This window comes from Pinus tabuliformis, chromosome 4_1, assembly GCF_031772625.1.
Source record: "Pinus tabuliformis cultivar Carrire ecotype Pingquan chromosome 4_1, CPIR1, whole genome shotgun sequence".
In the NCBI taxonomy this organism is placed as follows: domain Eukaryota; kingdom Viridiplantae; phylum Streptophyta; class Pinopsida; order Pinales; family Pinaceae; genus Pinus; species Pinus tabuliformis.
In genome coordinates this window covers 499,427,035-499,451,737 of record NC_142303.1, presented here as the reverse complement: position 1 = coordinate 499,451,737, position 24,703 = coordinate 499,427,035, and the positions used below count along the sequence as shown (strand labels likewise).

General features: G+C 36.0%; 2 pseudogenes across 2 annotated transcripts; both read right to left on the bottom strand.

Moving 5' to 3' along the window:
• Window positions 1–18,243: 18,243 nt before the first annotated feature.
• LOC149176709 (luminal-binding protein-like) lies at window positions 18,244–19,808 on the bottom strand (annotated as a pseudogene). Its single transcript, XR_016258358.1, has 5 exons — window positions 19,747–19,808; window positions 19,298–19,563; window positions 18,836–19,050; window positions 18,504–18,746; window positions 18,244–18,377 (listed from the first exon to the last, which is right to left on the bottom strand). The product of XR_016258358.1 is annotated as a luminal-binding protein-like (transcript).
• Window positions 19,809–20,870: 1,062 nt separating this feature from the next.
• On the bottom strand, window positions 20,871–22,810 carry LOC149176708 (protein PMR5-like; annotated as a pseudogene). Its single transcript, XR_016258662.1, has 5 exons — window positions 22,431–22,810; window positions 22,155–22,326; window positions 21,883–22,073; window positions 21,602–21,760; window positions 20,871–21,507 (listed from the first exon to the last, which is right to left on the bottom strand). The product of XR_016258662.1 is annotated as a protein PMR5-like (transcript).
• Between the last annotated feature and the right edge of the window lie 1,893 nt (window positions 22,811–24,703).

The window sequence follows — 24,703 nt, the reverse complement described above, 5'->3', positions numbered from 1 at the left end:
ATTGATTCCATATTAACAAAGGATCAAAGAGTACAACCAGAAAGATACTTGAACCAACATCTCTTCTAGAAAATTCAACAATTCCAATTTAATAATCCTATCGGCCTCTCTTTGTACCTTTTGGGACAATTGCTAGTAAGTAATACGTTAATAAATCAGTTTTGTTCATAAATCGGTTTTAGTTAATAAATCGGTTTAACTTTACCATAACGACCTCACTAAACCCGTTCTGCCCGCGGATATCTGCGTTTGATGCAGAGGAGGGCAGGGGTGTTGAGGATGGCACAGCGGAGTTGCTGCAGAGGAGGGCGGCAGACCTGCAGAGGGAGAAAGGTTTCGACGAGGGCCACAGAGGACGAGGCGACTTTGTTCGCTACATGAGGGCTGCGTAGGCCGTTTTTCTTGCAGATCATTTTGCCCTCGCCCTCTGCATATTATGGTGGTAGTTATGAGGTTTTATATATATTTGGGTCATTGTTATCTTAAATTTTACCTTATCTTTGTTGTTTGTGAAAACCCGCAGGTGTATGGAAGATTGATTATACGCGTTAAGAGAAAGCCCTACAAGATTTTTCGGGTATGCATTATTATTATCTCATGTGAGAGGTTCCTCTGGATATTTTTCTCTTAAGCCACTTGTAACATCTATTTCCTGCAAGTTTTATCTATTTTATACTTCCACTGAGTGTACTTTCGTTACAGAAACCCTTTTTCTCATTTCCACTGAGTGTGAATTGTTTAAAAACTCATAATTGTTTAGATACTTTTTGGGTCATGAAATCAGTTTCAGCAATAATCTGAGCCAAACCAAACAGTTTCTTCTTTTATATGCACTATGTATATTAGATCCCCTGCCTTAACACTCTAATCTGTAGGTGTTGTCTCACTTCTTGTTGACACAGAGCATCCTATGGTCAAATCATGTTAAAACATGGACAGTGAAGAAAGTCAAGATATGTATTTCCAGTTCAACAAAATGGGGGAGATTTCAACCTCACACAAGCTTTTTGTCTCTGACCCTCAGGAGCATAGCCCCACTTTAACGATGACTGATATGACATTTTCTAAAAGGACAGCAACATAATTGTATTCTTCATTTATTATTATATAGCTCAGGAATCTTGCTTTTCATTTATCCAAGCTATTAAAAGTCTTGATTGGCCCTAGATTGTATGCCTGTGGGCCAGAAAGCTGCATGAATTTGTACTATGTTTTCATTCTGAATAGTTTCCAGGTTTCCAAGAGTGCCTTTTTTGGAAAAGTTTTCCCAGCATCAGATGGATATTACACATGAATGCTCAGTAGAGTCCCCACCTTGTTAGAGAATGTCCACTTTATGATGGTCCCTCCTATCTACGCTGATAAGCTCTGGATTTTTTTCACCTTTGCTGAAGTTTGCAGAGGTCTGCTAATGAGTTTTTGATGCGCAGCCTGTGTTGGGAGTTGCTTGGAATGAAAGAATATATTGTTGATTGCCACTTGGGAGGTCCACTACCTTTGTAGCTATCACCCAGCCAAGACCTGTTACAGTTGGCCTGAAGCAGACCATAAGCTGAAGTTAGAGACTGATAAGCTCTGGATTTTTTTCACCTTTGCTGAAGTATGCAGAGGTCTGCTTCATGCAACACATCCCCACTCCCATGCAAGGGCGAAAATTGGGTAGTTTCTGTCCCCAACAAAAATAAAACTGGGTAGCTTCTTTACCCAACAAAAAGAATTGATGCTTTACGTTCTCTAAAAAGGTTGGGAGTTATCAGTACCAGTTGGGAAAATTTGGGGACGTGGCCTTTCACACTTAATGGGGTTTCAGCTCCCCTTACAAACATAGGCTACCCTTCAGTCAATGCAATGAAGGGTTAGACTGAGAAGTCTTTACGTGTCACGGGGCTACCCACAGGTAAAGAAATGTCCAACCCAAAGCTAAGGAAGTGTCCTCATTCCGTTAGGGGTTGATTCAAAGTGCGTACTTCCTCAAATCATGTTAAAACATGGACAGTGAAGAAAGTCAAGATATGTATTTCCAGTTCAACAAAATGGGGGACATTTCAACCTCACACAAGCTTTTTGTCTCTGACCCTCAGGAGCATAGCCCCACTTTAATGACGACTAATATGACATTTTCTAAAAGGGCAAAAACATAATTGTATTCTACATTTATTATTATATAGCTCAGAAATCTTGCTTTTCATTTATCCAAGCTATTAAAAGTCTTGGTTGGCCCTAGATTGTATGCTTGTGGGCCAGAAAGCTGCATGAATTTGTACTATGTTTTCATTCTGAATAGTTTCCAGGTTTCCAAGAGTACCTTTTTTGGAAAAAATTTCCCAGCATCAGATGGATATTACACATGAATGCTCAGTAGAGTCCCCACCTTGTTAGAGAATGCCCACTTTATGATGGTCCCTCCTATATACGCTGAATTGAGCACTAATTCTGGAGCTCTATGTATTCTGGAGTGTGAATTGTTTAGAAACTCATAATTATCTGAGCCAGACCAAACAGTTCCTTCTTTTATATGCACTATGTATATTAGATCCCCTGCCTTAACACTCTAATCTGTAGGTGTTCTCCCACTACATGTTGACATAGACCATCCTGTGGTTGTTTCAGTTAAAGTGACTGCTATTGAAAACAAGGGCATTTCAACATGTACTTCCTTCTTTTCTATGCATTATTTGTTGTCTTAGTAGTAGTTTTTCCAGTCTCAATAGGTATTAAATGGGAAAAGAAAAAAAATTCTTGAGGGTTGTAGTGGTACTTCCCATTTCCATTAGGGGTTGTATGTATATTAGATCCCCTGCCTTAACACTCTAAAGGAGTCATTCCACTTTCATTTTAACTATCAATTCACACCTTTGTAGAATTTATTTGTAGTTACTGAACTACACGTTTTCCTTATTTAGTGATATGCTATTATGCATATCTGGAAAATCACGTCATCCTTAATGTAGCAGCATTTTGTTTTGACTGTCAAGAAACGCAGAAATCAGATTATGTTTTCTAGGTTATAGCCACTGATTCATGATCCTTTCAACTCATGACTTAATTTCTATAGAATATAATTTATAGAATGTGTTTTCCTGATCAGTAAATGGACAAGATTGACATAAAAGAGGAATCAAAACAAGAGAGATGTTCTATCCAGGATGAGCAGTTATTTATTCTCTTTTAGCATCATTGCAGAAATATTGCAACGCGCAAACCCGTGGGAAGTATACACACAAAGAATTAACAGTACTTGGAAATTGTTGCTCACAAACATCAATTGAATAAAACATACAATAGAATATTTACTCTTCACACCATATTGATAAAGTCTGCTTACCATTTATTTCAAGAAAAAATGCATTGTAACCTGCTGGAATAAAAACTGGAATTCCATGTATCATGGTTTTGTGCTAAAGGAGTCATTCCACTTTCATTTTAACTATCAATTCACACCTTTGTAGAATTTATTTGTAGTTACTGAACTACACGTTTTCCTTATTTAGTGATATGCTATTATGCATATCTGGAAAATCACGTCATCCTTAATGCAGCAGCATTTGTTTTGACTGTCAAGAAATGCAGAAATCAGTTTATGTTTTCTAGGTTATAGCCACTGATTCATGATCCTTTCAACTCATGACTTAATTTTTATAGAATATAATTTATAGAATGTGTTTTCTTGATCAGTAAATGGACAAGATTGACATAAAAGAGGAATCAAAACAAGAGAGATGTTCTATCCAGGATGAGCAGTTATTTATTCTCTTTTAGCAATTTTGGGTCAGGCAAAGTTATGAAAAAACGTATATTAAGGCAATTGCAACCTTGGAAGAGAGGAGGAACGGTGCTTTGGCAATCCTAAGAGCCAGTTGCAGGAATTTGCCTAGGCAGGAGCAGATGGACTCTGCAGTTAAAATAGGGTGCTTTCGCAGGAATTTGACTAGGCAGGAGCAGATGGACTCTGAAGTTAAAATAGGGTGCTTTTGCACTTCAATCACCGTTTAGGCCTGTTCCTAATTGCCTGGAAGCTCTGTTACAGTACAGATTATGTTTTAAGATAAGGTAAGTTGGGATGAGTTGACCAAATACCCACCATTAGTATATATATATATATATATATATATATATATATATATATATATATATATATATGGGGCCAGGACCATGTGTAGCTTGTGAACTATTATATATATGGGGCCAGGACCATGTGGCAGGTAGCTTGTGAACTGTAATATAATTTGTACCACATTTAAAACAATAGATAGCCTTTCAGATACAAGTGACATGCAATAGTGCGAATGGATGATAATATGATTAAATTTAAGTTTCTGACACAAGGCTGAGCATTGTAAAAGAGTCATGCTAGACATGAATTAGATTTACTATGCGTTATTTATAAACGGTTTGAAATTTTTAGGATAGCTCATGTGGTTTTACTTGCCATGTGAAATTCATATGGACCAAGAAGTTCACGAGGTCAAAATCCATATCTGAGAGCTTCCCCTGGAATGAATAAGCTTATAGATATCAAATAAGATGCTTGTTATTTTACATTTGGCTTTCAACATCCTGTCACGTTCTAATTTTTCCACTTTCTAAAATTGTTACTTCATTTTCTTCCTTTTTTACTTTGCTCCATACATTGAAGCCAGTTCTGTAGAAAAATAAAGAACTATTGTAAAACAGTTTGATGGTTGATTGAAATGCATAAATTAGAAGTATATTCGCTTAGCCCGATAAGGATTTTTAGAAGAATAAAGCAGAGGTTTGCTAATGAGTTTTGATGCTCTTGCAGTTGTATTGACATTGCTATTTCCTAGAATCTTGTACATAGTCATCACACCTCATATCCACATGGATATGTTGAATTTAGGACTCAAACTTGGGTTTGTTTCCCTACAAAGGCTCGATTGCCATTATCCCATACTCCCTTCTTTTTCTTTTTAATGACGACTGATATGACATTTTCTAAAAGGGCAGCAACATAATTGTATTCTACATTTATTATTATATAGCTCAGGAATCTTGCTTTTCATTTATCCAAGCTATTAAAATTCTTGATTGGCCCTAGATTGTATATATGCAGGGAAGAGCCACGGAAGCGCACTGTGGAACACCTTCAACACAGTCATCACATTATACATGGTATTTCGTCAACAGGGCGACAACATCGTACAAGTTACTTTCAGGAACATTCTCCAGAACGTGAGAGATGAAAATCCAACAATCGACGACTACAACATACTCATGTTGCACATAGATTCCTCTTTATCAGAAGATGAAATACATTCATTCCATGATTCCATGTATCTATTTCCAACAAATGCTCAAACAATGGTCCATAACAAGCAAATGATGAAATCTCTAAACACTCCAATCACAAGATCCATTGCTGAAGATGACAACACATATTCCAACATTTCCTCAGAAGACGAGCAACTTGAGCAAATTGTATTACTATGCAATGGAAAAAAAGTTATCTTAACTTCCAACCTTTGGGTTTCAACCGGACTTGTTAATGGTTCCCTAAGAGAAATTGTAACCATCTTTTACAAAGAATCAACTGCACCACCACAAATTCCAACATTTGTTGTTGTAGATTTTCCCAAATACATCAGGCCTCCTTGGGATGAAAGAAACCCCACTCACTTGCCTATTCCAGAAGTAAAAAAAAATGGACGTGCACAAATTCCACTGAAGATGGCTTGGGCTTTAACCATACATAAATCTCAAGGTATGACACTTCCAAAAGAAACAATTGACATTGGAAAAACAGAACGTCAAGGTCTCACATTCACAGCAATTTCAAGAGTACCTTCTCTACAAGATCTCCAGATTAGCCCCGCATTCAGTTTTGATCATTATAGTAAAATGAAGGACAGGAAAAACATTGCTCGTAGAAAACACGCAGAAGAAATTCTCCGTTCAATGCCACCTCCAGATAATCTGCTCCAACCCATATTTTAACATCACCAAAAGGTTTCCTCCATTTATTTACCTCATTCTATTTCATAACATACTTTTCATATATTTCAACAGCGACCAAATTTAATCAACATTAATAATTAAGCAAATATTAGAATGTCTTTATATTATCTATACATCCCATTCTAACATTTTCTTTGCTTTGCAACATGGAATATGGACTCAGAAATAGCATACCTAAGCAACTACAAGTAGAATGACAAGCAAAAAATATGTGTCTCCAACTACGCATAAATCTCCAATGGTGTTCAGTATGCCATTATTCACCATGCATCTTCCACTAAGAAAATATTAGAATGTCTTTATATTATCTATACATCTCATGCTAACATTTTCTTTGTTTTGCAACAGGACATATAGACACAGAAATAGCATACCTAAGCAACTACAAGTAGAATGGCAAACAAAAAATATGCGTCTCCAACTATGCATAAATCTCCAATGGTATTTAGTATGCCATTATTCACCATGCATCTTCCACTAACAATATATAAATCCCCATGGCAAAGGTAACTTCATTTCCATTCATTCCAAATTCATTTTAACACAACTCACCTGCAAAGTATTACTAAGAAATTTCCACAACTGATATACATATTACTAATTCTAACAAAATAAACATTTTGCAGGTCCATTACTGCTTCTTCAGGTCTTCGATGCCTCCAACATGTTTTGATACAACTTCAAATGTGGAATGACAAGCACAATGCTCCTTAGAATATTATATTGCTTCTCGAACCTCTTCTGTTACAATTCACTATTTGTATTTTCCATTTGAAACTTAAAAAAGGAAGTTTCAAGATCAAAGATCGAATACCATTTTGATAGTTTATGTCTTCACAACCAATTCATTGTCAATGGGTTTCAACATATTTTGTTAACAAAATCAATTGATTTTAATGAATATAATACATGTTTTCAATATATCTTCATATTAATTTAATTTCCCGTTTGAATAATGATTTCTTAAATAACCCTATCCAAATCAATATGGATACCCGGTTGTTGTTCACGTGAATTAATTCGTTTACCTTCACATTCAACTACGCAATTTTTACCAAATACAAACAAAGGTCTCTAAACAAGTTCAATGGATATTTATGCCTACTTGCATTCCATTTCGTAGCCACTTTAACCCCCAAATTTAACCCCCAAAAACAGTTTTCGGCATGGCTTCCTCAAATTAAAACTTGGAATCATCGACCCTTGCTTTCAAAAAAGCCCACAAAAGCCCATTCACATTTCAATATTCTTCCACACACTATGCCTTACGGCATTTCCTTTGCAACATTAGGTGCAAATGCTAGTTTGTTAGCTCATGTAGCTACTTTCCATTGATCCAATGGAGTAAAATGTTTTGATCATCTAACACATAGCATCGACAACTCACAAAAGTACCCAATGTCTAGAAGGGGAATTGTTCCCAAACGGAATCACCTTATGGCATAAAAATATACATTTGACAATAATAAAAATGTAAATATAACCTAATTTTTCAAGAGAATATTTTACAATATTAAATTCATGTATTAAAATCCAAATCTAACCTTTAAATTAGTGTCTTCACATTAAATAATTTAGCATCAAAAGTTATTACAAGAATTTATTATTTATAGCTTCTTCCATTGAAGACGTAGTGACATAACAATAGATCCTTTAGACTTGAGTCATTATATTGGAAGTTACCTACGCATTATCAAGGATTTATTTGTTCCATTTGTAATGCCCAAGGTCAAAGGATGGAAAATGATCTTTATTTATGTGCAAAATCATTAGTAATTACTCACCTCATAGTACAAGAGTTTGAAGCTCAAAAATCAATTTTTTAATTAGATTTATTATTAAGTTAAATTTATTAAAGTGAAAAGTAATTAGCCTGGATCAATTTTTCTTATAAAATTTGAAGAAAAAATTACACTTTAAACATTTTATCTCTTAGCGCTATATAAATTTAAAATTAATCAATTTAAATGGATTATATGTATATATAACTCACTAAAAACACTTACAACAAAGGTGAAAATGGGACCATTAAATTACTTGAAATGTGTGTTTGTGTTGATAAATCAAATTCTCCCACTGTAATTAAATGTCCCATTTAACCAGACAACAATTGTCCATCCAAGCTTGTATTTCCTCCATGCTAGTGGTTTCTTGCTATAAAGATTGATGTATTAGTCCAACTGAGTTGTCCCTTCTTTTTTCTATTATAGTAATAATAATAAGATGTTTTATTCTACATGAGTTGTGTATCGTCAGAGATTCATCTTGTGATTTTTTCAGTACTCATAAAAGTGAGATGAAACGAAAAAAACCACGCATGTTTCTATAAATTTCATCAACATATAGATGTACTAGTTCCATGATATTTCTTTTGTTGGAATATTAATTCCTACTTGTCTCAGTTGTGACTTTCTATATAAAGAGTCTGTTCCTATTCTATAGGAGTGGTTTTCCTAGTTTGGTGTGTGGTTGAGATATTCTCTCAACCAATAGAATGTGCGTCCAAGATAGTTTTCCTATCTTGCGACAATACTCCTGTATATGTAGAAATTCTCATTGTAGATCACCTGATAATGCAATGTAACTAAAGCAAAATACTATATCTACTTCTACAATCAAACTTAGCGGAATCTTAATCAATTTGAGCAAGATCAATCAGAACACATATAATAGAGAAGAAGAAATCATACACATGAAACATAGAAGAATACTCTTGGGAAAGCCTCAACTAAAAACCCTTCCATCTGTATTATCATACAAGTCAAAATATCTCAGGATTACACAAAGCTTTAGCTCACAAGCTATCCAGCTCTCAGTACAATCCCTCACTGCTGCTCATAGATAGAATAGACAACACATATGCCTTTCCCTCTGCCCTCCAAGCCTCCTATTTCTTTGCGCAGTTTTCCCTGGGTACTTCAACTATAACCTTGTGTGACATTGATCTCACACACTGCTCCAACACATTGTAAAACTGTGCAATCCTCAAGGAATTAATTCCTTCTGCATGCAAGAGATTTTCTTATAGGAAAATTCTTGCAATTGATAGTACATTGTCCTTGCCTTTAATCTCAACTGGGTCTTTGTCTGTACTAACATGCATGAGTTATTTATGGTAGAATATTCAGTTATCTGAAGTACACTAGTTTCATGCATGCATGCATTAACTAACTGAACTCACAATTAGTTCCACAAATTGTTTGGAACTAATCTAACTGTACTTAACTCAGTTGACTGAGCTAACTAATTACAACTCAAATACAACTCATCCTTATCTCATTAATTAAGGGATAACTTTCTCAAGGGATAACTGTTGCATGTCTTCACAAAGACTTCATGTTTGAATTTCTCCAACTAATTAATCTAGGATGAATTAATTAATTATTTTTCAAATAGCTACTAAGACTAAATTCATATTTTAATTCTCAATTTTAATTCAAGGACAAACTAAAAATGGAATATATCTTGAAATGCTATCTATAGCAGTGCTATTTTTAGCATTTCTTGTTGCTATTTTCAACACTCCCTCTCAACAAGAAAGGGATTATCTGTCACCCTGATCCTGTCTCTATGGAACTCAAATTTACACTTTGACAATGCCTTAGTAAAAATGTCAGCGTCTTGCTCCTCGGTCGAAATATACTCAAAAACATGATTCTCTTCACCACACAGTTTCGAAGATGATGTTATTGAATGTCGATGTGCTTGGACCTGTCATGAAATACTGGATTCTCAGAGATTTTGATACAACTCTAATTATCGCAATAGATCACAGCTGGATCCATCCTTTGATCAAACAAACCAACTAGAATTTTCCGCATCCAAATGGCTTCACATGTTGCCTCGCTTGTAGCCATGTATTTAGCCTCTGCTGAGCTAAGTGCAACTGACCTCTATTTCATGTTGTACCAAGAAACAACAGTTGAACCAAGGTTGAAAATTCCTCCTGATGTGCTCTTCCGATCTGATGGACTCCCTACCCAATCTGCATATGTGAAGCCCTACAGCTTCACTCCCACTGTCCGTTTGTACCATAATCCATACTGAGATGTGCCTCTGAGGTATATCAGCACATGCTTAGCTTCCTTCCAAAACAGCTTGGTAGGGTGAACCATAGCTTGACTCAGTTGGTTCACCGTAAAGCACAAATCTGGTCATGTGTTCACTAAATACATTAGTGAACCCACAAGCTATCGATACATTGTAGCCACTACCACCTCACCTGAAGTAGCATCCTCCTTCCTCCAGTTACCTGCTAGAGGAGTCTGCATGGGCTTGCACTTCTCCATGTGGAATCTCCTGAGTATCTCATTGGCATACTTGCCTTGATACATAAACACTTCGCCATCCTTCTGCCACACTTCCATGCCTAGGAAGTAGTGCATGAGACCTACGTCTTTCATCTCGAACTCTCTTGCAAGATCCTCCTTGCAAGACTTGATCAACTGATCATCACCTATTAGTATTAGATCATCAATGTAAAGAACAATGATCAATGTCTTACCTTCTACCATGATATGGTACAGGTTTGCATCCGCTTCACTCTTTGTGAAGTCCAACCGGTGAAGTAGCTGTCAATCCTGGTGTACCAACCATGAGGTGCTTGCTTCCACCCATACAAAGTTCTCTTGAGTCAACACACATGTGACTCACGATCGAAGGTCTCAAATCCTTTCGGCTGCTCTATGTACACCTCTTCCTTAATCTCGCCATTGAGGAAGGTAGTATTTACATCCATCTGTGCTGATAGTGCTAATATTGATTTGATAGATGAGTACCTTGCTATAGGAGCAAAAGTCTCATCATAGTCGATCCCTTCGACCTGTGAGAAAGCATGGGCAACAAATCTTGCCTTATGTTTCTCCACACTATCATCAACAGCTTGCTCTAGCTTGTAAAGCCAACAGGAACTCACAACTGACTTGTTCTCTGGTCTTGGAACCACATTCCAAACATTGTTCTGAACTATGGAGTCATACTCCTCCACCATAGCATCAACCCAAATCGGCTACTGCACTGCTTCCTCAAAGGAAGATGATTCGATCTCCACACATTCCCCGACAAGGGCCATGTAACTAGTGTACTGCTCAGGTGACCTCCTCTGTGACAATTAGTTGCATAATGGCCCACCTCATGACAATTAAAGCATCTCACTTTAGATTTGTCAATCTTCTTCCCACCATGAGAAGAACTTGATTTGGAATGGGAATCCTTCCCTTTCCCTTTCCTCACCTTACTGGCTAAGGCTAGATTTTCTTCATCATCATGCTTAGATGAAGAACCATCTCTAGTGCTTCTCTTGATCTCCTCCTGCATCAAATTCGACCACATTCATTCCCAATTCAACAGTTTCTCTCTTCCATTAAATGAGTCCTGGTAGCTATGCCAACTCTTAGGAAGACCGAGGAGAGCAAGACTCACCATATCATCATCGGCTTTCATGATTCCTACACTTCCAAGCTCATCTTTGTAGGTGGTGAGCTTGTTCAGATATGTAGAAATTTTGTCGCCCTTTTCACACATGATTTTCCAAAGCTTTTCCTTTAGTGCCAGCTTTCTCTAGTCGTTGTTGTTTTGATAAAGGTCCTTCATTGTCTTCCACATTGAAAATGGAGTCTCCTTCCCATGGAGACTTGAGACAATATGGTCTCGAACTCCCTCCAGAAGAATCCTCGCTCTCGCCACACATTTCTTCCATTCAGCCAATTCTTGGGCATTAGTTGCTGCTAGCTTGGGGACTTCTTGATCAATGAAGTCCTTCAAACCATTGTCTCCTAATACCACTTCCATGTGATCCTTCCATGCTATGTAATTCGAGTTGCCATCCAGGGAATACTAGAGTCTCAAGCCATTGAACGCCATTGGTGAACTTTGAGATGTGATAAGAAATCGATTTTGTACTTGCAATCAACAACTACAAAAATTTAACTTTTCCCTTCACAGTATATTGTTCTCTGCTTTGATCACCTTTTCTCTGATACCATGTAGAAATTCTCGTTGTAGATCACCTGATAATGCAATGTAACTAAAGCAAAATACTAGATATACTTCTACAATCAAACTTTGTGGAAGCTTAATCAATTTGAGGAAGATCAATTGGAACACATATAATAGAGAAGAAGAAATCATACACGTGAAACACAGAAGAATACTCTGGGGAAAGCCTCAGCTAAAAATCCCACTATTTGTACTATCGTACAAATGGAAATATCTTAGGATTACACAAAGCATTAGCTCACAAGCTATCTAGCTCTCAGTACAATCCCTCACTGTTGCTCATAGACAGAATAGACAAAACATATGCCTTTCCCTCTGCCCTCCAAGCCTCCTATTTCCTTGCGGAGTTTTCCCTGGGTGCTCCAGCTATAACCTTTGTGACACTGATCTTAGACACTACTCCAACACACTGTAAAACTGTGCAAACCTCAAGGAATTAATTCCTTCTGCATGCAAGAGATTTTCTTATAGGAAAATTCTTGCAACTGATAGTACACTGTCCTTGCCTTTAATTTCAACTAGGTCTTTGTCTGTACTGACATGCATGAGTTATTTATGATAGAATATTCAGTTATCTGAAGTACACTAGTTTCATGCATGCATGCATTAACTAAATGAACTCACAATCAGTTCCACAAACTGTTTGGAACTAATCTAACTGGACTTAACTCAGTTGACTGACCTAACTAATTACAACTCAAATACAACTCATCTTTATCTCCTTAATTAAGGGATAAATTTCTCAATCAAAGGGATAACTGTTGCATGTCTTCACAAAGGCTTAATGTTTGAATTTCTCCAACTAATTAATCTAGGATGAATTAATTAATTATTTTTCAAACAACTGCTGAGACTAAATTCGAATTTTAATTCTCAATTTTAATTCAAGGACAAATTAAAATTGGAATATATCGTGAAACGTTATCTATAGCAATGTTATTTTTAGCATTTCTTGTTGCTATTTTCAACCGTATATATGTGATTGCATATCTCATTAATAAAATATAGATTCCTTTATTGAATTTTAACATGGTTTCAAAGCCCTGAGGGCCTCGCCCCTCGTGGGCTTGACCCGTGCTGGGCTGAGGAAGCTTGGCCCGTCATGGGTTGAGGGAAATAAGGGAGAAGTATATTTTCTTTTAGTTTTTTTAAAGTTTTTCCATCATCTGTCGAAACCTGTGGTTAATTTTAAGTGGTCTGCGGGTGGCATCGGGACTCCTGCTTCTGCTTCTTGTAGTGGTGTGTGTAGGTGCCATGGACGCAGGCGATGACGTGCTAAACTGGGCAATGAAGCACGGACAATGCAGTGGTTCAATCGACGGTTTCTTTGAAAAATAGGAGGAAATGTTGATGGACTCAGAATCGAATCGGAGGAGTTTGTGGTGGAGGACCTATATTAGTTATGGTGCCCTCAACAGGGATAGGGTGTCGTGCACTAGATGCGGGGTTCCTTATTACAATTGTGGGCGTGGCTCCTAAGCCAATCCTTATACTCGCGGTTGTACCCAAATTACGCGATGCGCCAAACATATTGGCTGAATTATGCTTATAATTCTCTGCTAGGATTCGAACTTGGGTCATCTTACAATAATAATATTTCCTTTGTTCTTTTTTACCACAACCCTAGTCCATGTTTTATTCGAGTGTGACGTTTTATTTTGATTTTCAAAATAAATTCCTTTTATTCATATGAATGAAGTTTACATGAAGGATATCATTTGGATTGTTGTATTTGGACTCTACCACTAGAAATGGCATAGAGAAATGGCCTGTTTGGTGCCTCTGGTTACTGGTTAAGTTGTTGTTGGCTGTCGTGGCACACATTTGGGCCGCTTCCTACAACAGGACCGTGGCACACATATGAGCCGTGATGGTGGAGCTTTGAGGGCCGACATAGAGAGGCCACATGATTTTGAAGGATTTGTTCATAGTGTAACAACTATGGACTTGTGAGCATATTATGTTCGGTGCACGAATATTATGACTGTGCACAGTTGAATTATATGATAACTGGTTGGTACCATAGGCCACATGATGTTGCCACAAATTTTAATGGGCACGGGGAATGAAAGGATTCCTCAGTAAATATTATATATATCCATGTCATTATTTCTCACATCCATTTCATTTACTTGTTTTCACATGACTAACACTTTGTAGTTTATACCCAATGTATTTTTACCCATGGTGTATTTTTTGGTATCGGTAAAGGTAAATTAGTCTTGGAAATTGTATACATATTGAGATTCACGACCTCAATATGAAGTCATTTTGTTAGAATTCGCGACTCTAATGGATGACAGGTAAAACATGGAGATTAAGACGTGCATGCCAAAGTTAAAAATGAAAATGTCAAAGAGTCTAAATTACAAAGCCAACAATATTCATGTGGGAAAGCAGTGGTGTGTTCGAGCATATAAATGGTATGGTGTATCCAAGATGTGTGGCAAAGGATTCAAATGGCCTTGAAAGTTTGTTTGTGTTTGTAGAATAGACTCAATATTATGTTGTATTATGAGTCACGCATTTTAATAGTAAGCAAGTATAGGATGTTTTGTAGTGGTCTTTGTAATGTATGTACCTAGTAACTCCAAAAGTTGGAGTTGTGTTGTAAGTCTTGTAAGGCATGTGTATCCCCATACAGTTCGTGGTAATCTAGAAACCACTTTGTATTTGCAGTGTTGGTTTATGGTAAGACAGAAACCACATGTAAGAGTGAAGTGGGACAGAGATTCCTGTTGGCATGGTTTAGGGTTAGCTGAGAAAACCCTCGGCCTCGTTGAGTCAGGTCTTTGGTGAGCCTCAGTGGCTGGAGTGCCCTAGTGGAAGGTTTGTGGCCCAGAGTGGCTAGAATGCCTTAGTGGCAAATTTGTGGCCTAGAGCGGCTCGAGAGCCTTCGTGGCTATGTTGAGCCTTCATGGATGAGTTGAGCCTGGTGGCTAAGAGCCCTTGGCGGCATGGTTGAGGGTGATCCGATAAAACCTAAACCATAGTTACGGGTAATTTCATAAAACCCATGATGATATTGGAGGGGGATTTACAGGTACAAGTACATGTGTGTAGTTATAATAGTTGACATAACCATGTATGAAAAGGACATCCTACAAGAGTGGCCGTTGCAGCGGTTGACACCCATGCATTCCGGTGGATGGCCACTCCTTTATATGGACATCAACATATTCTTTTATGTTTGACCACAACTAGACTTTGCAGCTTGATATCAAGACATGTACTCATTAAGGGGGTGCATTGGAATATTAATTCCTACTTGCCTCAATTGTGATTTTGTATGTGAAGAGTCTATTCCTATTCTATAAGAGTGGTTTCCCTAGTTTAGTTTGTGGTTGAGATATTCTCTCAACAAATAGATTGTATGTCCGAGATAGTTTTCCTACCTTGATACAATACTCTTGTATATATGTAATTGCATATATGATTAATAAAATATAGATTACCTTATGGAATTTTAACATCCTTTAACCATTTACTTTCAAAACAATGAGTGTTATATATATATATATATATATATGGTATTTTATGTTATTTTACATTATTGTCATTGATAAATTATATTAACCTAGATCCATCTTAACTTTGTATCTACTATGAGTCTAAAGAGATCAAATCTCTTAGATGTAAACCTCTAAAATTTAGAGTGAAAAGAGACTTGAGTAATCTTGAATTAAAAATCTAAATTGATATAATCCTAAATATATAAGCAAAATTATTTTATGTGTTATTATATCAAACTGTAAAATATATATTTTTATATTAAATTAAAAAATAGATAATAAAAATAAAAGTATATTTTTTTAAAATTAAAATTAAATTATAAATATAAACCTTTATAATTAAAATAAATAAAAAACACTTTAATTTGTATATTTAGCTATCTTTTTATCATCGCTATAAAATTGTTCAACCCTATTTAGCTATCTTTTTATCATCGCTATAAAATTGTTCAACCCTAGTCTATGGATAGAGAGAGCTTAGTTCCCAAAAAAAAAAAAACTCTTGAAACATATGTGATATATGCAACAAACTTAGTGGAGAAGCTTCAGGAATATGATATTCTATGGATATGGGTTAATCATTCACATGCCATTCCACAAGAGAAAAATTTCCAAGCAAATGGTCAACATCCTTCTCAAACAATCTCAATGGCCCACAATAAATTGTCTAACAATTAGCCATGTTACATTACCTTATGGGATGGTTGTAAATGGTCAACTTCCTTTTCAAGCAATCTCAATGGCGCAAAATAATTGTCTAACAATAGCCATGTTACATTACCTTATGGGATGGTTGTAATCATAAAATGTGAGAGTGAAAAAGATATTGGTAAATAGTTGAATTTATCAACAATGCAATTATCATACTATAAATAGCCCTCATTTCACCACAAATAATGAATGAAATCGTAAGTATCCCTACTTTCTTTCTCGGCATTGGAGCCCTGATTGTCTATCTGTTTCGTTGGTGGTTTTGCACAGAAGCTACCTCCCCTTAATGAAAATGTTGGGCAAAGAATGAATGAAATCGTGAGTATCCATACTTTATTTCTGTGCATTGGAGCCCTGGTTGTGTGTTTGCTTCGTTGGTGGTGATCTTTGCAAATTAATATTGTTAGCCACAAATGGTTGTGTGTCTGCTTCAGTGGTGGTGATCTTTGCAAATTCATATTGTTAGCCACAAATGTTCACTTTTGAGAATAAATTCGATAAAAAATAAAAGGAAATGAAATTACCACACTGTAAATAACCCTAATTTCAGGACTAAGAGTCCATGGAATCATGAGTATCCCTACCTTCTTTCCCGCCATTCTGTCCATGGTTGTTTGTTTGGCTTAGTTGGTGGTTTTCCACACAGAGTAACATCCCTAATGAAAAAGTTGGGCATTAGGAGTACAATATTTTTTGAAATCAAATCATTTATATCTCGCTGAGATCGTAACCTTCCAAAGTTCAGCTGTGTCAAGGCTACAATCTCAGTAAGGCAGAACTGATTTGATTTCAAAATTAGACTCCGGCCATAAGAGCCCCTATATCATTCTCCTAATACCTAGCATTTTCATAGGGAGAAGTTGCTTCGTGTGGAAAATCACCGTTTCAGTGGTGAGAAAAAAGGTAGGCATACTCACGATTTCATTCACTCTTTGCCCTGAAATTATGGTTATTTATAATGTGATAATTTCATTTCCTTTCATTTTTTATCTACGCTATTCTCAATAGTGAACCTTTGTAGTTAACCATATGAATTTGCTTTAACCGCTGTGACGAACAAGATATGTGAACCTCTACATCAAATCTGATTTAACTGAATGTATATCTATTTTCTCTATCAACTTTTACAAGAAGTCGCTAGATCTACTCTATTTGGTAAAATTATAACTCTACTCCTTTTACGAACTTTAATACACAATAAGAACCGAATCTCCACATCAATTCATGGAGTTAAAACTTCAATTTGTTTTGTACTTCTGATTGCGTGCTAGAGATGAGTTCGAAAGCTAATTGCATCTAAAAACCTGAGGAACGAAGTTTTAAATTAAGTCAGTTACTAAAAAAAATACCCCCATTTAAAATATCTGATGAAATAAGTTTTAAGATAAAAAAATTTCATTCTTGAAAAAAAAAATCATAAAGTAATATTATGCAAAATATAAAGTACTATTATGCAAAATACAGTACATATAAAAATTCAAATAGCTTAACATTACAAAGGTGTTGATATTTTGTTGATAGATCGTTACATTCTTGACAAATTGCTGCATTGGAAGAGTACTCCAGATTTGTAAACTGCCATAAACTATATAAAAGCCTGCAACGAATTCATGGGAAACGAAGACATGTTCACCTACGTTGTTGACAAATTGTTGTATTGGAAGAGTAGAATCCGGATTTGTTTACTGTGATAAACTCTACATAAGAGCCCGCAATAAAGCATCATGAAGTTTATGAAAAGCTAGGACCCGGAGGATTACTTTTTGTTGTTTAACAACACTGAAAATCGAACTATCTGACGTTGTCAAATGTGGTTCCAAAGAATGGTGGAGAAAAATCAAATAGAAGTGCAGTACTACATATGCCAGATTGCAGTACTACTAGCAATTGTCTCAAAAGGTACAAAGAGAGTCCCAAAAGGTACAAAGAGAGGCCGATAGGATTATTAAATTGGAATTGTTGAATTTTTCTAGAAGAATTAATTGGTTTGTGGAAAACCTTGTTTCCTTGGACTGAATCATTGTGCAATTACTTTTCTTTAGATGTTTTGTTTATATCTATATTACAAGGAACACATTGAATGCCTTATTTCATTTCTGCTATCCTTACTAATATCCTTTCCGTGCTTTTTCTTGATCAATTTGATGAAATATTCCATTATCCTTTGGTCAAAGTCCTCACCTGCATATTAGTGTACATCCCGGTAAGTTCAAAGCTCGAAAGCCAACCAAAAAAGTCAATGATAACCACCGTGCACGTATTCAAATTTGTAATGTAAAACTGTCAAACAGAGTTGAGACAGATTACCTCCAAGATGGGTATCACCGTTTGCAGCCAAAACCTCAAAAACTCCGTTGTCAATAGTCAGAACGCTGACATCAAACGTGCCACTACCAAGATCAAAAACAACAATATTTTTCTCTCCACCCTTCTTGTCCAAGCCATAAGCTATTGCTGCAGTTGTGGGTTCGTTGATAATACGAGCTACATTCAAGCCAGCAATAACACCAGCATCCTTCGTTGCTTGGCGCTGTGCATCAGTAAAATAAGTTGCGCAAACCCACAAGTTAACAGTCACAATGCAGTCAACAATTGGTTACCCAAAACCTCATAAAAAAAAGGTTGAAAAGAAAGCATACCAGGGACAATCACCACAACATCCTTTATAGTCTTGCCAAGGAATGCTTCTGCAGTCTCCTTCATCTTAGTCAAAATCATAACACTGATTTCCTCAGGGCTAAATACCTTTGTCTCTCCATCTCGTACCTGAACTTGAATATAAGGTTTCCCATCTTTGTTCACAATCTTGTATGGTACCAGTTTCATATCCTTCTGAACTTCTTTGTCTTCAAACCTATATAAAACAAATGTTTTCATTTAATTGTGCTCATCAAGTAAAAGTTTTAAATCATTTTCTTGAAGTTTGGACAGGGCAGAAATCAAATCCTGATCTGACCCCAACCAGAATGTTGCTCGACCCCTGACTTAACATGCCAATTTCATGACTGGCACCCTTGTGGGTTCAATATCAAGGTGAGAATTAGACTTGCAATAAATATAATTGTCTAATGAATGGGCAAATCAGAGACCAGAGTACTTACTTTCTCCCAATGAGTCTCTTGACATCAAAGATGGTTCGTTCGGCATTGACTACCGCCTGGTTTTTGGCAGCCTCTCCAATCAACCTCTCATTTTTCGTGAATGCTACCCATGATGGGTAATACGGTTGCCTTGGTCATTGGCAATAATCTCCACATGACCATTCTTGTAAACCCCACAACAGGAGTAAGTAGTTCCCAGGGCTATACCAATCACCGTTCCCAATTTCGCAACTTCTTCCTTCGCAATCAAAGATGCAAGAAGGCATCTTGAGAAAAATTAAATTCCTCGTGAAGAGTATCAGAAAATGCCTATATGTTACCATGGAAAGGTTGCCTATATGGTCAAGTTTCTAGCATATATATTTTAACTGATTGCAGGTTTATCGTGGTCAAATTTCTAGCATATATATTATTTGTAGATATTTGTCAAACCAAATAAATTATAAAACTTGGCGTAAGTAGATAGCACAACATGAATAACGAGGAAACATTTCAAAAACCCAACAATCATTCTTTAGTAGGCTACATCAAGACAACATTGTCATATTCGACTCGATCTTATTTATACTTTGGAAAAAATAAAAAGGGCTTCCTGTAATAAAAACAAAGAGATGACTCCTTCCAATTTTAATGCATTCAGACGATGTGCAAAAAATGTCGATGCAACTCAAACTCATCAAAATCATAACCTCAAACTCATCATAAATATTGGTTCAAATTTACATAATAAATTAGCAAGGCATTGTAAACTTAACCAATGCCATATCTTGGCACATTATTAAGAATACTTTTGTAAAATTGATATGTATCATCTTAATTAACTTTTACATAAATTATTCTAATATTTATAAAAGATGTTTTTTAACCAACCTCCAAATTTACATAATAAGTTGTTTTTTAATCATTTTTTTCTAATATTTGTAAAAAATGATTTATAAAGAACCTCCAAATTTATATAAGTTGAGACATTGCAAACTTATTTCATAAACATTTAAAATACTTGTCTATTTAAATATACGATAAGATTAACCCAAAAAAAAAATCATTTTAAATATATCCATTTAAATATATCTACCTTTTATGTTTTAAATTATTTAAATTTCTTAAATATATTTTAATTTTATTCCTAAAATATTATATCCATTTATAATTGTATAAATCAATTTTAATTTTCAATAAAAATTAATATTTAAATCAATTAAATTAAACCATTGTAATATAATTCAAAGACCTTTTATATAAGGAAATTTATTTTATCTACTAATGTGAAAAAAACAAACAAAACAGAAATTTGGTACGAAGAGACTTGGAATCCAACTTTAGATTTGAACATAAACTCAAAATCAATGAAGTTATTTTTATACATACCTTTTATATAACAAAATTTACTTTATCCACCAATGTGGAAAAAACAAACAAAACAGAAATTCGGTACTAATTGACCTGGATTCCAACTTTACATTTTAACATAAACTCAAAATCAATGACGTTAATTTTATGCATAAAGGTACAAAAATATAAATATGGAGCTACTTGGAATTTCAACTTGAGGTTAAAACAAACTTATAAATAATGATACAGATGGTAAATAAAAAATTATTGGCTCTAACATTGAGCAACGGCCAATCACAAAGTGTAAACGGTGAACTGGGCGGGCAGCTTATTGTTGCAAGGGGTCCCGAGCTCTAAACTCGTCCCGCCAGCTTATTATTGCAAGGGGTCTCGTGATCGAAACTCATCCCGCCAACGATGTATTGACAATTCCGAGCGTACAACAATGAGATGTTTACAAATGATGCGCTCAGGGGCAGAAGAGAGCCGATAAAGGAGCTTACAACAATAAAATGTTTACAAATGATGAGATCAGGCGCAGAAGAGAGCCGAACAAAGGAGCTTGAGATCAGGGGTAGAAGAGAGCCGAGTAAAGGATCTCGTTCCAGATATCGGGAAGCCCAGGCAGACACCAGTGGCTGCAATCTGCCTAGCGCTGTGGATTTTTCCGTTGCCCGACTGTCAAATCGTTGCTGTATATCGAAGGGTGCGCGTCCTGGCTGAGCAACGACAGCGTCGTTATGTTGAGAAACGACACAGTTGATCTCATAGGTCTCACAACGCTTTCCGCCACTTGGAATTGGGGAGGATAGGCGCCCAGATACGAAGTCCCCGCGGTAGGTTCTTTCTTGGAGTAACAGTTACCGCCATTCATAGTACTGCAAAGCACAAAGATTCATTAAAAAATCAAGCAAACGCCATTCATCACAAGCAATTTTTTCACATTTTCAACCGGATCTGAGATTACTAAACCTGGAATGCGAGGGCGAGAAACTGCGGAAAAGGACTTTCGTTCTGCTGGTATCGATGTTGGAATCAATCCACTTTACCCACGTAGTCATTCCTTTCCGGTAAGCCACCATGAAATCCATGCTCGTGTATGAAGTATTCCCTTCCTGCAGGTAATCCCAACTGCTTTGATTTTTTACCCGAACAAAGTGTCAGTCATCCAGTCCGCCATTAAAGATCACAGTGCCATAAAAGATCAGAGTAAAAAATCTAACAGTTACCATTAATGGCTTGCATAAAAGTACCCTCTGAGATTGCCTCTGTGAGTCCACTAATGGCCCGAGTTAAAAACAAGAATATCGGCTCCCTTCCATCCTCTGCCATTACTCTCGGCCGAGTCCAGACGAAGCACCACTTTCTGCTGTCCTTGAACCGTAGTGGTCACCATATCCACCAGGTACGGAGCTCGATAAAATGACATTGTAACTCCGTAATCCTGCCAATACCCAAATCATAACAATTTAGCTTAATACAATAACATCACAGAGATCATATTAACTAAGTTACCAGTAGCCACCATGGCTCTGAAACTGGAAAGAGTATCTCCAGAAACCACGTATGTTCTGCCTTGCGGCAACGCTGCGTGAAGAAGGCAAATCATGGACTGCCATTGATCTCGATCCAGTGAATCTCCCACAAACATTAATGTTTTCCCCCTCAGCTTCTGCAGCATGTCCAGCGCGTTGAATCTGCGACAATAAAACAGCAAAATCATTTTAATCACTGCAATATAATATTTAATTACTCGAGCAAAGTGTACATATAAATTTATTTGGGATTTTTGTATTCGTGCCTTCGAAGGTTGCAGTAACCAGGCTTCCATCTCCATTTCTGGTAGTCCGAATCAGGTCTTCCATTCTTCTGCCAGTTGAATTCGCCATCGATATAAGGGCATTTACTCCAGTCATACAGCGGGTACGATAAATCGTGAACCCAGTACCCAGAGAATATATTGCATCTGGTTCCAATAGCTATATCCGACATTGTAAGGTTCTGGGATGGATTTAACTTCTTCTTTGCATAACAGGGCCAGGTTCAATGCACAGCAGAACTATGAGGTGAAAAGAAGGCAACTCAATCAATATTTGGAAAAAACAGTGAAAGTGCAACGCATGCTTGCTAGATGACACTTCAAATCAATAGTTGAAAGTGTCTTACTGAGCTGGGTAAAAGTGTTGAGCTGGGTAAAAGTGTTGACAATGGTTAATGAATAGGAAAGCCTATCGGCCTAAGTGGAAAACAGATTGAAAATGTATGTAAACTCATTGAGTAACATTGGGACAAACGGATGGAAATGCTCGATTTAATACAAAGGTAGCTGGGAAATGCAATTGAAAAATGTGTGTGTTTCATGTGAGAATTTAGTGGATAAGTGGAGCAGTGTCAACCAAAAGGTTGGAAGAATTGATGTAACGAACTCTTTCCAATTCTGCCCATTTCAATCCTGCACATAAAGATAAAACAACAAAAATCCTTCTCACATCTTCCGGTTCCTGCTGAAATGATCGCAAACACAGAATTCTGGGACGTGTAGAGCGCAAAACATGAACAATTTAATGCAGTATTTCGAATCTTCAAAGCGATCATTTCAGATATCGGATGGAAGACTACTTGGAGCGAAGACTTTGGAATGCCTTTGGATGAGTTTCGTATAAATGAGCCTCAAGCATTTAATTAATCATGAAAATGGAATGCTCTGTATCACATAACTGACATGACTGGAGCATAACAAAGAATTCCATGTGACTCAATTGGTACAACACGTTTCATGTGACTCGTCCTTCAAGGGTAAGGGAAGTAATTCATGTTATTTATTTGGTTTCATGTGAATCGTCTCATGTATCCATCACATCAGAAATACATGGCAGCTTTGACCGGCGAATGAATGCATTGGAGAATCTTTCGGTCGGGAGATTCCATGGTGCCAATCATAAAATCGTCCCTCAATGCTGCATTAACCCGCGAGGGAATATATCTGAACCCATCTTCAGTTTTGGGCAGAATGTCCCATGGTGCCAATCACAATCAAATCGGGTTAATATATTATTCACAGAAATGTAGTATGAGATGCCAATGCTTTAGATCCGAGGCGATATATCCAAAAATATAAATTGCGTTTAGTAGTAGCTTCACATCGAATTACATAGACGCCAAATGACATTGCATTTAATGAAACAAGCTTCCCACATATTTCAAAATTTCGAATATATGAATTAAAAAATAATCGACATGAAAATTGTAAGATAGTTAAAAGATTCAAATTAACAACTATTTTAAAAAAATTAAGAATATTTTTATTTACAATTATATAAATGAAGTTATTTATTTAAATCCTCAGGTATAGATTCAAACTTCATCTTGAAATAAAATAAAATTATATATTATCAAGAGTGCACGGAGCTCTTACAAATTCATTCGTTCTCATGATGCTTGGGATTGGTAATTTGACAATTTCCATATCTAACAATATTGTTAATATTGTCTAAGAGATAATTAAAGATTTTCTTAAAAAGTGTAATTTTAATGAAAATCCAAAATCTAAATAAAATTATTAATATTATATATATCTATATATATATATATATATATATATATAAAATAAGCTTATATATAACTAATACAATTATATTAATTAATAAATGTAGTTGATATATATTTATATTTATAGTTATTAATTAATATTAATTAATATTTTATTCATTATTAATTAATTCATTAGATAATTAATTATTTATTTATTAAATAATAAATAAATAAATTTATTTATTTATTTCTATTTTATTCATTAAATAATTAATTATTTAATTTAATTATTCCATACATAATTAATTAAATCATTTATTAATTATTTGGTGGTGGTGGTGGTGGTCCACTAAGTCTAATGTGGTCTATTGGACCTGAATAAACGAGAGTCTTATTGTCATTTTTCAAAATCTTGTTTATGTGATCAAAAAGCAAGGAAAGAAGCGTTCCAAGGTTGTTATAATTGGTCTGACTTAATAAGTCAAGAAGATTGGAGGTGTCACTGATGATAGGGAATTGAGAGTGGATGTGGGCAAGAGTCGG